General features: G+C 41.7%; 1 protein-coding gene across 1 annotated transcript in view; it reads left to right on the forward strand.

Moving 5' to 3' along the window:
* The first annotated feature begins 1,203 nt into the window (after window positions 1-1,203).
* Window positions 1,204-15,858, forward strand: part of LOC129813327 (uncharacterized) — a 28,862-nt gene continuing 14,207 nt past the window's right edge. The window contains exon 1 of the mRNA XM_055865687.1: window positions 1,204-1,337. The gene's annotated coding sequence lies outside the window, so the exon portion shown is untranslated. The remainder of the gene's footprint in view (window positions 1,338-15,858) is intronic.

A 15,858-nucleotide genomic window follows, 5' to 3' on the forward strand; every position in this document is an offset into this window, starting at 1 on the left:
GTTTCACTGTGAGGTCTACTACACCTGTTGTATTCAGCATTTCACTGTAAGGTCTACTACACCTGTTGTATTCAGCGCACGTGACAAATAAACGTTGATTTGATTTGATTTGAGATTTATAAGAGCTACCAACCTGGCCGCGAATGCATTAATGCAATGTATTAATCTATATTCTGAGATAAACATTAAAAAAACGAGATTCACAGTCTACTGCTGTTTAGAGATTCACAGTCTACTGTTGTTAGAGATTCACAGTCTACTGTTGTTAGAGATTCACAGTCTACTGTTGTTTAGAGATTCACAGTCTACTGTTGTTAGAGATTCACAGTCTACTGTTGTTAGAGATTCACAGTCTACTGTTGTTAGAGATTCACAGTCTACTGTTGTTTAGAGATTCACAGTCTACTGCTGTTTAGAGATTCATAGTCTACTGCTGTTTAGAGATTCACAGTCTACTGTTGTTAGAGATTCACAGTCTACTGTTGTTAGAGATTCACAGTCTACTGTTGTTAGAGATTCACAGTCTACTGTTGTTAGAGATTCACAGTCTACTGTTGTTAGAGATTCACAGTCTACTGTTGTTTAGAGATTCACAGTCTACTGTTGTTAGGATTCACAGTCTACTGTTGTAGAGATTCACAGTCTACTGTTGTTAGAGATTCACAGTCTACTGTTGTTAGAGATTCACAGTCTACTGTTGTTAGAGATTCACAGTCTACTGTTGTTAGAGATTCACAGTCTACTGTTGTTAGAGATTCACAGTCTACTGTTGTTAGAGATTCACAGTCTACTGTTGTTAGAGATTCACAGTCTACTGTTGTTTAGAGATTCACAGTCTACTGTTGTTAGAGATTCACAGTCTACTGTTGTTAGAGATTCACAGTCTACTGTTGTTAGAGATTCACAGTCTACTGTTGTTAGAGATTCACAGTCTACTGTTGTTAGAGATTCACAGTCTACTGTTAGAGATTCACAGTCTACTGTTGTTAGAGATTCACAGTGTCTGCTAGAGATCCTTTCAAGACTGCAGCAATTCATCTATCGCACACACTTTCTGTAGTGTAAATTGATTTCGAACAAGCGAAATTGATTTTCAGATTGTCCAATAATCGTGTCCGATGTAAAATGCAGCTGCTTTGCTCCGCCCCTTGTGGAAGTCTATATTGTGAATACAGTCGAAGATCACTCACTGTTCCCGCTTTGGTTTCACAGAGACGCAACTAGGGAGGGGAGAGCACACACACAGAGACAGAGAGAGAGAGACCGGCGAATTACACACAGCCCCAGACACAATGCTTTGGAGGATGCAGGAACAGAAACCATTTCCTGCTAAGACGGTCGGTAGGATTTATGTTGGTTTACGTACTGCATGTTTAACTGTCAGAGATTTATTGAAGCTTTATATTTATTTATGATTAGGCTACAGATGTAGGATCTTCATTCGGTCACTCTTTTGTTTGCTTACAATTGTCCTGCATAGCAGGAAATTCTACCTTGTAGTGTATTCAAGGCTTAAAAGGGCTTCTAAAATGAGTAATGTCCACTTTAAATTGTCAGACTTGATTTGCCCTAAGGGAAAATGTACCCATCCGTACAAAAAAATGTCCAATAATAACAATCCACAAAATAATTCACATTTCCTGTTTTTTTATTTCATTTATTTATGTTACCAATTGTCCGTCGCCCTATGGGACTCAGTTGTGATACAGCCTGGATTCGAACCTGGGTCTGTAGTGACACCTCTAGCACTGAAATGCAGTGCCTTAGACCGCAGCGCCACTCGGGAGCCCTAAACACATATTGTTACTACAGGATTATTTTCCTTCCATAGCATACTGGCTCAAATTAAGATCCTACATCTGTATAATGCAATTCATCACACTTTAAAACTTACTAGACGCAGGCACAGATGGGTTTTCAAACATTTTCTATATGTGCATGTCAGGCTATTTGATTTCCAAACCACTTCATAAGAAAAACAATCGGGGTTTTGTAGTTATTTTAATAATCTGCCATGTTTTTATTACAATCGTATTTACAATGGCAGTTTGACAATCGGCTAAACAGCCCTAATAAGGAAACGTCACTGTGAACCTGATTTGTTTGGGCTCTGCCCTCTAGCCTCTGAACATTGACAACCTGTGGTTATTTCAGTCAGTGAGCGCATGGGAAGTGTGCATGGGAAGTGTGCATGGGAAGTGTGCATGGGAAGTGTGCATGGGAAGTGTGCATGGGAAGTGTGCATGGGAAGTGTGCATGGGAAGTGTGCATGGGAAGTGTGTATGGGAAGTGTGCATGGGACGTGTGCATGGGAAGTGTGCATGGGAAGTGTGCATGGGAAGTGTGCATGGGAAGTGTGCATGGGAAGTGTGCATGGGAAGTGTGCATGGGAAGTGACTAGTGCACTAGCAGTGGCTAGTCGAGTTCTGGCAGTGGTACGTAGAAGGCTAAGAGAAAGTCAAATTAAGTTGAATTAAATGTGTAGTGTCTGCATCCTAAATAGCCACTTCAGCACGTCATGGCAACACACGTTCGGGTCGACATTGACCTCAGCGAGAACTGTGCATGTTTTATCGTCAAAGTCTGCATGTGTGAAACTCAAGTGTGTTTTGGTTAGTATTGGAGGGTTAGCGTGAGGATATGTGTGTTTTGGTTAGTATTGGAGGGTTAGTGTGAGGATATATGTGTTTTGGTTAGTATTGGAGGGTTAGTGTGAGGATATATGTGTTTTGGTTAGTATTGGAGGGTTAGTGTGAGGATATATGTGTTTTGGTTAGTATTGGAGGGTTAGTGTGAGGATATATGTGTTTTGGTTAGTATTGGAGGGTTAGTGTGAGGATATATGTGTTTTGGTTAGTATTGGAGGGTTAGTGTGAGGATATATGTGTTTTGGTTAGTATTGGAGGGGTTAGTGTGAGGATATATGTGTTTTGGTTAGTATTGGAGGGTTAGTGTGAGGATATATGTGTTTTGGTTAGTATTGGAGGGTTAGTGTGAGGATATGTGTGTTTTGGTTAGTATTGGAGGGTTAGCGTGAGGATATGTGTGTTTTGGTTAGTATTGGAGGGTTAGTGTGAGGATATATGTGTTTTGGTTAGTATTGGAGGGTTAGTGTGAGGATATATGTGTTTTGGTTAGTATTGGAGGGTTAGTGTGAGGATATATGTGTTTTGGTTAGTATTGGAGGGTTAGTGTGAGGATATATGTGTTTTGGTTAGTATTGGAGGGTTAGTGTGAGGATATATGTGTTTTGGTTAGTATTGGAGGGTTAGTGTGAGGATATATGTGTTTTGGTTAGTATTGGAGGGTTAGTGTGAGGATATATGTGTTTTGGTTAGTTTCGGAGGGTCAGTGTGAGGATATATGTGTTTTGGTTAGTTTAGGAGGGTTAGTGTGAGGATATATGTGTTTTGGTTAGTATTGGAGGGTTAGTGTGAGGATATGTGTGTTTTGGTTAGTATTGGAGGGTTAGTGTGAGGATATATGTGTTTTGGTTAGTATTGGAGGGTCAGTGTGAGGATATATGTGTTTTGGTTAGTATTGGAGGGTTAGTGTGAGGATATATGTGTTTTGGTTAGTTTAGGAGGGTTAGTGTGAGGATATATGTGTTTTGGTTAGTATTGGAGGGTTAGTGTGAGGATATATGTGTTTTGGTTAGTATTGGAGGGTTAGTGTGAGGATATGTGTGTTTTGGTTAGTATTGGAGGGTTTAGTGTGAGGATATATGTGTTTTGGTTAGTATTGGAGGGTTAGTGTGAGGATATATGTGTTTTGGTTAGTATTGGAGGGTTAGTGTGAGGATATATGTGTTTTTGGTTAGTATTGGAGGGTTAGTGTGAGGATATATGTGTTTTGGTTAGTATTGGTGGAGTTAGTGTGAGGATATATGTGTTTTGGTTAGTATTGGAGGGTTAGTGTGAGGATATATGTGTTTTGGTTAGTTTCGGAGGGTCAGTGTGAGGATATATGTGTTTTGGTTAGTATTGGAGGGTTAGTGTGAGGATATATGTGTTTTGGTTAATATTGGAGGGTTAGTGTGAGGATATATGTGTTTTGGTTAGTTTCGGAGGGTCAGTGTGAGGATATATGTGTTTTGGTTAGTATTGGAGGGTTAGTGTGAGGATATATGTGTTTTGGTTAGTTTAGGAGGGTTAGTGTGAGGATATATGTGTTTTGGTTAGTATTGGAGGGTTACTGTGAAGATGTATGTGTTTTGGTTAGTATTGGAGGGGTAGGGTGAAGATATATGTGTCATAATGATTGGACCAAGGCACAGCGTGCGTAGAATTCCACAATAATAAACTCACCAAACAAAACAGAAGAAAAACTAAAACGTGATGTTCTGGGCTGCTCACAGGCAGCTACACAAAAACATAGTCAAGATCCTACAAACCACAAAGGGGAAAATGGCTGCCTAAATATGATCCCCGATCAGAGACAACAATAAACAGCTGCCTCTGATTGGGAACCATAACAGGCCAACAGAGATAATTAATCACCTAGATAACCCAGCCTAGTCACACCCCGACCAACATAGAGAATAAAAAGCTCTCTATGGTCAGGGCGGGACAGGCAAGGTGCTCCATCATGCTGGAAAAGGCATTGTTCGTCACCAAACTGCTCCTGAATGGTTGGGAGAAGTTGCTCTCGGAGGATGTGTTCGTACCATTCTTTATTCATGGCTGTGTTCTTAGGCAAAATTGTGAGTGAGCCCACTCCCTTGGCTGAGAAGCAACCCCACACACGAATGGTCTCAGGATGCTCTACTGTTGGCATGACACAGGACTGATGGTTGCGCTCACCTTGTCTTCTCCGGACAAGCTTTTTTCCGGATGCCCCAAACAATCGGAAAGGGGATTCATCAGAGAAAATTACTTTACCCCAGTCCTCAGCAGTCCAATCCCTGTACCTTTTGCATAATATCAGTCTGGCCCTGATGTTTTCTCCTGGAGAGAAGTGGCTTCTTTGCTGCCCTTCTTGACACCAGGACATCCTTCAAAAGTCTTCGACTCACTGTGCGTGCAGATTCACTCACACCTGCCTGCTGCCATTCCTGAGCAAGCTCTGTACTGGTGGTGCCCCGATCCTGCAGCTGAATCAACTATAGGAGAAGGTCCTGGTGCTTGCTGGACTTTCTTGGGCGCCCTAAAGCCTTCTTCACACCAATTGAACCGCTCTCCTTGAAGTTCTTGATGATCCCGATAAATGGTTGATTTCGGTGCAATCTTACTGGCAGCAATATCCTTGCCTGTGAAGCCCCTTTTGTGCAAAGCAATGATGACGGCACGTGTTGCCTTGCAGGTAACCATGGTTGACAGAGGAAGAACAATGATTCCAATGCACCACCCTCCTTTTGAAGCTTCCAGTCTGTTATTCGAACTCAATCAGCATGACAGAGTGATCTCCAGCCTTGTCCTTGTCAACACTCACACCTGTGTTAACGAGAGAATCACTGACATGATGTCAGCTGGTCCTTTTGTGTCAGGGCTGAAATGCAGTGGAAAGGTTTTTGGGGGATTCAGTTCATTTGCATGGCAAAGAGGGATTTTGCAATTAATTGCAATTCATCTGATCACTCTTCATAACATTCTGGAGTATATGCAAATTGACATCATACAAACTGAGGCAGCAGACTTTATGAAAATTAATAATATTTCTGTCATTCTCAAAAATTTTGGCCACGACTGTAGAGATGTTCATGAAATACAATAGTATATACAATACTAATAAATAAACTGTAAGCTATAAAAATGTAAATAAAGAGAGTAGCAAAATGTAATAATTTACCACAAACGTTTAGGCATCTTTCAGAAAAGTATTTTAACTCTAATCTTTCAGAAATGGATCTTCCTTATGGCCTGACGAGCTTTCAGCACCTTGGACTAGTCCCCACAGTGACTGTACGTACATATCCCAACCAGAAGCCATGGATTACAGGCAACATTCGAATTGAGCTAAAGGGTAGAGCTGCCGCTTTCAAGGTGTGGGACTCTAACCCGGAAGCTTATAAGAAATCCTGTTATGCCCTCCGACGAACCATCAAACTAGCAAAGCGCCAATACAGGACTAAGATTGATTCGTACTACATCGACTCCGACGCTCGTCTTATGTGACTACAAAGGGAAGCACAGCCGCGAGCTGCCCAGTGACACGAGCCTACCAGACGAGCTAAATTGCTTCTTTGCTCGCTTCGAGGCAAGCAACACCGAGGCATGCATGAGAGCATCAGCTGTTCCAGACGACTGTGTGATCACGCTCTCCGTAGCCGACCTGAGTAAGACCTTTAAACAGGTCAACATTCACAAAGCCTCGGGGCCAGACAGAATACCAGGATGTGTCCTCTAGGGATGTGCTGACCAACTGGCAGGTGTCTTCACTTACATTTTCAACTAGAATCACTGATTGTAATGCCAACATTTTTCAAGCAGACCACCATAGGCCCAAGAACACGAAAGGCAACCTGCCTAAATTACTACAGACCCGAAGCACTCACGTCCGTAGCCATGAAGTGCTTTGAAAGGCTGGTCATGGCTCACATCAACACCATTATCCCAGAAACCCTAGACCCACTCCAATTTGCATACCGCCCAAAGAGATCCACAGATGATGCAATCTCTATTGCACTCCACACTGCCCTTTCCTACCTGGACAAAAGGAACACCTATGTGAGAATGCTATTCATTGACAACAGCTCAGCGTTCAACACCATAGTACCCTCAAAGCTCATCAGTAAGCTAAGGATCCTGGGACTAAACACCTCCCTCTGCAACTGGATCCTGGACTTCCTGACGGAACACCCCCAGGTGGTAAGGGTAGGTAACAACACATCTGCCACGCTGATCCTCAACAATGGAGTTTGCAAACGACACATCAGTGGTAGGCCTGATCACAGACAATGACGAGACAGCCTATAGGGAGGAGGTCAGAGACCTGGCCGGGTGGTGCCAGAATAACAACCTCTCCCTCAATGTGATCAAGACAAAGGAGATGATTGTGGACTACTGGAAAAAGAGAACCGAGCACGTCCCCATTCTCATCGACGGGGCTCTAGTGGAGCAGGTTGAGAGCTTCAAAATCATTGGAGTCCACGTCACCAACAAACTAGAATGGTCCAAACACACCAAGACAATCGTGAAGAGGGCACGACAAAGCCTATTCCCCCTCAGGAAATTAAAAATGGCATGGTTCCTCAGATTCTCAAAAGGTTCTACAGCTGCAACATCAAGAGCATCCTGACTGGTTTCATCGCTGCCTGGTACGGCAACTGCTCGGCCTCCGACCGCAAGGCACTACAGAGTCCCAGTACGTCACTGGGGCTAAGCTGCCTGCCATCCAGGACCTCTACACCAGGGGACTCTTCTCCTGGTTCATGGCTTTGTTGTGGAAGGTTTGGGAATCACTTCCTTTTAGGAGGTTGTAAAATTGAACAGCTCTTTTCTAGATTTTTGATAATTAGTGCGTATCTGCCTAATTCTGCTCTGCATGCAGTGTTTGGTGTTGTACGTTGTACACGAGGATATTTGCATGCAGAGTCTCAATTTGGTGTTTGCCCCATTTTGTGAATTCTTGGTTGGTGAGCGGACCCCAGACCTCACAACCATAAAGGGCAATGGGTTCTATAACTGATTCAAGTATTTTTAGCCAGTTTGTTATTGGGAGGTCAAATTTTATGTTACTTTTGATTGTGAAGAAGGCCCTTCTTGCCTTGTCTCTCAGATCATTCACAGCTTTGTGGAAGTTACCTGTGGCGCTGATGTTTAGGCCAAGGTATGTATTGTTTTTTTGCGTGCTCTAGGGCAACGGTGTCTAGATGGAATTTGTATTCGTGGTCCTGGCAACTGGACCTTTTTTTGGAAAACCAACATTTTTGTCTTACTGAGATTTACTGTCAGGGCCCAGGTCTGACAGGATCTGTGCAGAAGATCTAGGTGCTGCTGTAGGCCCCCCTTGGTTGGGGACAGAAGCAAGGGGGGCAAACAGTAGACATTTGACTTCAGATTCTAGTAAGGTGAGGCTACAGTAGATGCTGCTGACTGTTCTAGTGACCTCGCCAATTCGTTGATATATATTTTGAATTTGTCTCCACTTTTGTGGATTGGTGTGATCAGTCCTTGGTTCCAAATATTGTGGAAGATGTCAGAGATGAGGATTATGATGTCAGAGATGAGGATGATGATGTCAGAGATGAGGATGAGGATGTCAGAGATGAGGATGATGTTAAAGAGTTTAAGTATAGCCAATCTCCCTCCCTCCCTTTCTCTCTCTCTCTCTCTCTCTCTCTCTCTCTCTCTCTCTCTCTCTCTCTCTCTCTCTCTCTCTCTCTCTCTCTCTCTCTCTCTCTCTCTCAATTTTCAATTCAATTCAATTTGCTTTATTGGCATGACGTAACAATGTACATATTGCCAAAGCTTATTTACAATATAAAAAAGAGAATCAAAATTGTCAATGGGACAACAGTAACAACAATAACTAAGTGTCAAAATAACCATACATTCAACAATAACAATAAACATACAGTAGAGTACATGTGCAGGTTGATTGGTCTGTCAGACACTGTCCCTCAACTTATGGCAGGCAGCAATGTAGTGCGCTGCCAACCCACAGCTCTCTGCGTCCTCCCCCAACAGGACGGGTAGCCTATCCTCATCAGAGAGGTCTTTGAAACCTTGAATAAGAGTTTCAAATTTGGGGAAATGACACTCTCTAATTGTTTTATATTTTTGACATTTTGTCAGGAAATGCAGCTCCGTCTCAGGTTCTGCTGTTGTGCAGTGGTTGCACAGCCTTTCCTCTACAGGGAGCCAGGTTTTCCTGTGTCTACCCTTCTCAATGGCAAGGCTGTGCTCACTGAGCCTGTACTTTGTCAAGGTTTTTCTAAGGTTTTGATCAGTAACCATAGTCAAATAGTTAGCCACGGTGTACTGTCGATTTAGGGCCAGATAGCACTGCATTTTGCTCTGTGCTTGTGCTTGTGTTTCCCAATAAGCAATGTAGTTTTGTTTTGACTGTGTTGTAATTTGGTTTATTCTGATTGATTGGATGTTCTGGTCCTGAGGCTTCAGTGTGTTAGTAGAACAGGTTTGTGAACTCAGCCCCAGGACCAGCTGGATGAGGGGACTCTTTTCTTTGCTCAGCTCTTGGTATTGCAGGGCTTGGTAGTGATATGAGAGGGGGTCACTGTATTTTAGATGTTTCCAAAACTTAATTGCTCTTTTTTGAGTTTTTATTATTAGTGGATATTTGCCTAATTCTGCCCTGCATGCATTGTTTGTAGTTTTCCTCTGGACATGTAGGAGAATCTTACAGAACTCTGCATGCAGGGTTTCAATGGGATGTTTGTCCCATTTGATGAAATCTTGTTTTGCAAGTGGACCCCACACCTCGCTGCCATAAAGTGCAATTGGTTCAATGACATATTCAATTAGTTTTAGCCAAATTTTAATAGGTATTTCAATTTGAATTTGCTTTTTAATTGCGTAGAATGCCCTGCGTGCTTTCTCTCTCAGTTCATTCACTGCCTCATTAAGGTGTCCAGTTGAGCTTATTTTTAAACCTAAGTAATTGTAGTGTGTGCAGTACTCTATATATTTTGTACCAATTGAGAACTTTGGTCTAATTCCCTGAGATCTGGATCTTCTCTGGAAAATCATTATTTTAGTCTTTTTGGGGTTTACTGCCAGGGCCCAGGTCTGGCAGTACTGCTCTAGCAGATCCAGGCTCTGCTGTAGGCCATGTGCTGTGGGTGACAACAGGCATAGGTCATCTGCGAAGAGTAGGCATTTAACCTCTGAATTATGGAGACTAACACCAGGGGCTGAGGATTTATCTAGAATAGTGGCCAATTCGTTGATGTAAATATTGAAGAGTGCAGGGCTCAGATTACAACCCTGACGAAGGCCCCGCCCCTGGTTAAAGAATTCTGTTCTTTTCTTGCCAATTTTAATGCTGCACGTATTGCCAGTATACATTGATTTAATTATGTCATATGTTTTACCCCCTACACCACTTTCAATAACTTTGTAGAACAGTCCTGTGTGCCAAATAGAATCAAATGCTTTTTGGAAGTCGATAAAGCAAGCGTATATTTTGGTATTATTTTGGTGGACATGTTTACCTATCAGGGTGTGTAGGGTGTAAATATGATCGGTCGTGCGATGTTTTGGTATAAATCCAATTTGGCTTTTACTCAAGACATTGTGCTTATTAAGGAAGTTTAGAACTCTTACATTTATAATACTACAGAAAACCTTCCCCAGGTTACTGTTCACACAAATGCCTCTGTAATTGTTAGGGTCAAATTTGTCTCCGTTTTTAAAGATTGGGGTTATGAGTCCTTGATTCCAGATGTCAGGGAAATAACCTACACTCAGGATCAAATTTAACAGTTTTAGTATGGCCAATTGAAATTTTGCACTAGTGAGTTTGAGCATCTCATTTAGGATACCATCAGGTCCGCATGCCTTTTTAAATTTGAGAGCCTGAAGTTTCTTATAGAGCTCCTGGTCAGTAATTGGGGAGTCCAGTGGATTTTGGTTGTCCTTTATAGCTTTTTCTAATCCATTCAACTTCTCATGAATTTGGCGTTGTTCTGTGTTTGTGTCAATTTGAACGGTGTTGTAGAGTGTTTTAAAATGGGTTGTCCATATGTCACCATTTTGTATCGCTAATTCCTCTTGTTTAGATTTCTTTAATTTTTTCCAATTTTGCCAGAAGTTGTTTGTGTTTATGGACTCCTCAATTAGCATCAGCTGCTTTCTGTTGTACTGGGCTTTTTTGGTTCTGAGTGTACGTTTATAGAGTTTTAAAGTCTCACAGTAATGAAGGCGTAATTCACCATTATTTGGGTCTCTGTGCTTTTGGTTGGATAGTGTTCTAATTTTTTTTCTTATAATTTTACAATCTGCATCAAACCAGTTGTCATCTGTGATCTTTTTTGTTTTGTTTTTTATCAATTTCAATTGTGCTTCTTTTGCCGTTTGCCTGAATATATAGTTGATGTTTTGTACTGCTAGATTGATGCCTTCTTTACTGTGAGTGAATGTGGTATCCAGAAAGTTATCTAAGAGTGTTTCGATATTTTGGTTCCAGGTTGCTTTCTGGTATTCTTCTGTGCTGTTTTGGGCCCATCTGTATGAATTTCTGATGTTATACAGCTTACTGGGCTGTGAATGTGTGGTTGTTTCCATGTCTGTTCTTTTGAGGAACAATGTAATTTGGCTGTGATCAGACAGAGGTGTCTCTCTCTCTCTCTCTCTATCTCTCTCTCTCTGTCTCTATCTCTCTGTCTCTGTCTCTGTCTCTGTCTCTGTCTCTGTCTCTGTCTCTGTCTCTGTCTCTGTCTCTGTCTCTGTCTCTGTCTCTGTCTCTGTCTCTCTCTCTCTCTCTCTCTCTCTCTCTCTCTCTCTCTCTCTCTCTCTGTCTCTGTCTCTGTCTCTGTCTCTGTCTCTGTCTCTGTCTCTGTCTCTGTCTCTGTCTCTGTCTCTCTCTGTCTCTGTCTCTCTGTCTCTCTGTCTCTCTGTCTCTCTGTCTCTCTCTCTCTCTCTCTCTCTCTCTCTCTCTCTCTCTCTCTCTCTCTCTCTCTCTCTCTCTCTCTCTCTCTCTCTGTCTCTCTGTCTCTCTCTCTCTCTCTCTCTCTGTCTCTCTGTCTCTCTGTCTCTCTCTCTCTCTCTCTCTCTCTCTGTCTCTCTGTCTCTCTCTCTGTCTCTGTCTCTGTCTCTGTCTCTGTCTCTCTCTCTCTCTCTCTCTCTCTCTCTCTCTCTCTCTCTCTCTCTCTCTCTCTCTCTCTCTCTCTCTCTCTCTCTCTCTCTCTCTCCCTATCTCTCTCTATCTCTATCTCTCTCTCTATCTCTCTCTCTCTCTCTCTCTCTCAATTCAATTCAATTCAATTCAAGGGGCTTTATTGGCATGGGAAACATGTGTTAACATTGCCAAAGCAAGTGAGGTAGGTAATATACAAAAGTCAAATAAACAATAAAAATGAACAGTAAACATTACACATACAGAAGTTTCAAAACAATAAAGACATTACAAATGTCATATTATATATATGCAGTGTTGTAACAATGTACAAATGGTTAAAGCACACAAGTTAAAATAAATAAACATAAATATGGGTTGTATTTACAGTGGTGTTTGTTCTTCACTGGTTGCCCTTTTCTTGTGGCAACAGGTCACAAATCTTGCTGCTGTGATGGCACACTGTGGAATTTCACCCAGTAGATATGGGAGTTTATCAAAATTGGATTTGTTTTCGAATTCTTTGTGGATCTGTGTAATCTGAGGGAAATATGTCTCTCTAATATGGTCATACATTGGGCAGGAGGTTAGGAAGTGCAGCTCAGTTTCCACCTCATTTTGTGGGCAGTGTGCACATAGCCTGTCTTCTCTTGAGAGCCATGTCTGCCTACGGCGGCCTTTCTCAATAGCAAGGCTATGCTCACTGAGTCTGTACATAGTCAAAGCTTTCCTTAAGTTTGGGTCAGTCACAGTGGTCAGGTATTCTGCCACTGTGTACTCTCTGTTTAGGGCCAAATAGCATTCTAGTTTGCTCTGTTTTTTTGTTAATTCTTTCCAATGTGTCAAGTAATTATCTTTTTGTTTTCTCATGATTTGGTTGGGTCTAATTGTGCTGTTGTCCTGGGGCTCTGTGGGGTGTGTTTGTGTTTGTGAACAGAGCCCTAGGACCAGCTTGCTTAGGGGACTCTTCTCCAGGTTCATCTCTCTGTAGGTGATGGCTTTGTTATGGAAGGTTTGGGAATCGCTTCCTTTTAGGTGGTTGTAGAATTTAACGGCTCTTTTCTGGATTTTGATAATTAGTGGGTATCGGCCTAATTCTGCTCTGCATGCATTATTTGGTGTTCTACGTTGTACACGGAGGATATTTTTGCAGAATTCTGCATGCAGAGTCTCAATTTGGTGTTTGTCCCATTTTGTGAAATCTTGGTTGGTGAGCGGACCCCAGACCTCACAACCATAAAGGGCAATGGGCTCTATGACTGATTCAAGTATTTTTAGCCAGATCCTAATTGGTATGTTGAAATTTATGTTCCTTTTGATGGCATAGAAGGCCCTTCTTGCCTTGTCTCTCAGATCGTTCACAGCTTTGTGGAAGTTACCTGTGGTGCTGATGTTTAGGCCGAGGTATGTATAGTTTTTTGTGTGCTCTAGGGCAACGGTGTCTAGATGGAATTTGTGGTCCTGGTGACTGGACCTTTTTTGGAACACCATTATTTTGGTCTTACTGAGATTTACTGTCAGGGCCCAGGTCTGACAGAATCTGTGCAGAAGATCTAGGTGCTGCTGTAGGCCCTCCTTCATTCTCTCTCTCTCTCTCTCTCTCTCTCTCTCTCTATGTCTCTGTCTCTCTTTCTCTCTCTCTCCCTCTCTCTCTCTCTCTCTCTCTCTCTCTCTCTCTCTCTCTCTCTCTCTCTCTCTCTCTCTCTCTCTCTCTCTCTCTCTCTCTCTCTCTCTCTCTCTCTCTCTCTCTCTCTCTCTCTCTCTCTCTCTCTCCCTCCCTTTCTCTGTCTCTCTCTCTGACCAAAGTGATCTGCCGCCCACATAGTCTCTCTTCAGTGACAGCCATCTGGGCACATCTATCTATCTATCTATCTAGGAATATCTTTCTGCATATGCCTTATTGTTCCTACTTCAGAATCCCTGTGAGCCCCAGTTCCCAGACAGATTCCAAGCTGGAGGTTTTGGACGTCTACAGAAAGAGATAGAGAGTAGTCAAGAAGAGCTTTAGTCAAAACAGTGTAGAAACACTAATAAAGACACTCTTCTTCACTCTTCTTCTTCACCCTTCTTCTTCACTCTTCTTCTTCACTCTTCTTTTTCACTCTTCTTCTTCATTCTTCTTCTTCACTCTTCTTCTTCACTCTTCTTCTTCATTCTTCTTCTTCATTTTTCTTCTTCATTTCTCTTCTTCACTCTTCCTCTTCACTCTTCTTCTTCACACTTCTTCTTTATTCTTCTTCTTCACTCTTCTTCTTCATTTTTCTTCTTCATTCTTCTTCTTCACTCTTCTTCTTCATTTTTCTTCTTCACTCTTCTTCTTCACTCTTCTTCTTCATTCTTATTCTTCACTCTTCTTCTTCATTCTTCTTCTTTACTCTTCTTCTTCATTCTTCTTCTTCATTTTTCTTCTTCATTCTTCTTCTTCACTCTTCTTCTTCATTTTTCTTCTTCACTCTTCTTCTTCATTCTTCTTCTTCATTCTTCTTCTTCACTTCTTCTTCACTCTTCTTCTTCATTCTTCTTCTTCATTCTTCTTCTTCACTTTTCTTCTTCATTCTTCTTCACTCTTCTTCTTCTTCTTCGTCTTCTTCTTCTTCACACTTCTTCTTCACTCTTCCTCTTCATTTTTCTTCTTCATTTCTCTTCTTCACTCTTCTTCTTCACCCTTCTTCTTCACTTTTCTTCTTCATTCTTCTTCTTCACTCTTCTTCTTCACTCTTCTTCTTCACTCTTCTTCTTCACTCTTCTTCTTCACTCTTCTTATTCATTCTTCTTCTTCACTCTTCTTCTTCATTTTTCTTCTTAATTTCTCTTCTTCACTCTTCTTCTTCACTCTTCTTCTTCACTCTTCTTCTTCACTCTTCTTCTTTATTCTTCTTCTTCATTCTTCTTCTTCATTCTTCTTCTTCATTTCTCTTCTTCACTCTTCTTCTTCACTCTTCTTCTTCACCCTTCTTCTTCACTCTTCTTCTTTATTCTTCTTCTTCATTCTTCTTCTTCACTCTTCTTCTTCATTCTTCTTCTTCACTCTTCTTCTTCATTCTTCTTCTTCATTCTTCTTCTTCACTCTTCTTCTTCACTCTTCTTCTTCACTCTTCTTCTTCACTCTTCTTCTTCTTCATTCTTCTTTTTCACTTTTCTTTTTCACTCTTCTTCTTCATTCTTCTTCTTCATTCTTCTTCTTCACTCTTCTTCTTCACTCTTCTTCTTCACTCTTCTTCTTCTTCACTCTTCTTCTTCACTCTTCTTCTTCACTCTTCTTTTTCACTCTTCTTCTTCATTCTTCTTCTTCACTCTTCTTCTTCACTCTTCTTCTTCATTCTTCTTCTTCATTTCTCTTCTTCACTCTTCTTCTTCACTCTTCTTCTTCACTCTTCTTCTTCTTCATTCTTCTTTTTCACTCTTCTTCTTCACTTTTCTTCTTCACTCTTCTTCTTCACTCTTCTTCTTCATGATATAATAATGGCACAATCTGCTCCTCTTTCACTGAGTTATATAACTGTCAGACAATCAAAATCAAAATCAAAATCGAATATTCACATCCTTCTATGAAAAAGTGTCCCCTAATTGCTGCTGTGAATAATAATTTGTGCAATAAGTTATTCATCAATGTGAACCCTAGAACACGGATAATGAGGAGTGATTAGTGGGATTATATTGAGGGAGTCGAGGTCGGACCAGGCATGAAAACAATCTTACTGTGTTCCAAATAGTAGCCTATCTAGTTGAAATGACATGAAAATAAAGTTGAATCAAACCAGTGTGTGTCCAGTGGGAAGAGAGAGAGAGAGAAACAGAGAGCTAGAAGGAGATGAGATGAGAAGACAGCAGCATACCATCCTGATGGGTGGTAGTCTGGACACAGAGAAGAGATGAGAAGACAGCAGCGTACCAGCCTGATGGGTGGTAGTCTGGACACAGAGAAGAGATGAGAAGACAGCAGTGTACCAGCCTGATGGGTGGTAGTCTGGACACAGAGAAGAGATGAGAAGACAGCAGCGTACCAGCCTGATGGGTGGTAGTCTGGACACAGAGAAGAGATGAGAAGACAGCAGCGTACCAGCCTGATGGGTGGTAGTCTGGACACAGAGAAGAGATGAGAAGACAGCAGCGTACCAGCCT

This window comes from Salvelinus fontinalis, chromosome 16 (assembly GCF_029448725.1).
Source record: "Salvelinus fontinalis isolate EN_2023a chromosome 16, ASM2944872v1, whole genome shotgun sequence".
In the NCBI taxonomy this organism is placed as follows: Eukaryota; Metazoa; Chordata; class Actinopteri; order Salmoniformes; family Salmonidae; genus Salvelinus; species Salvelinus fontinalis.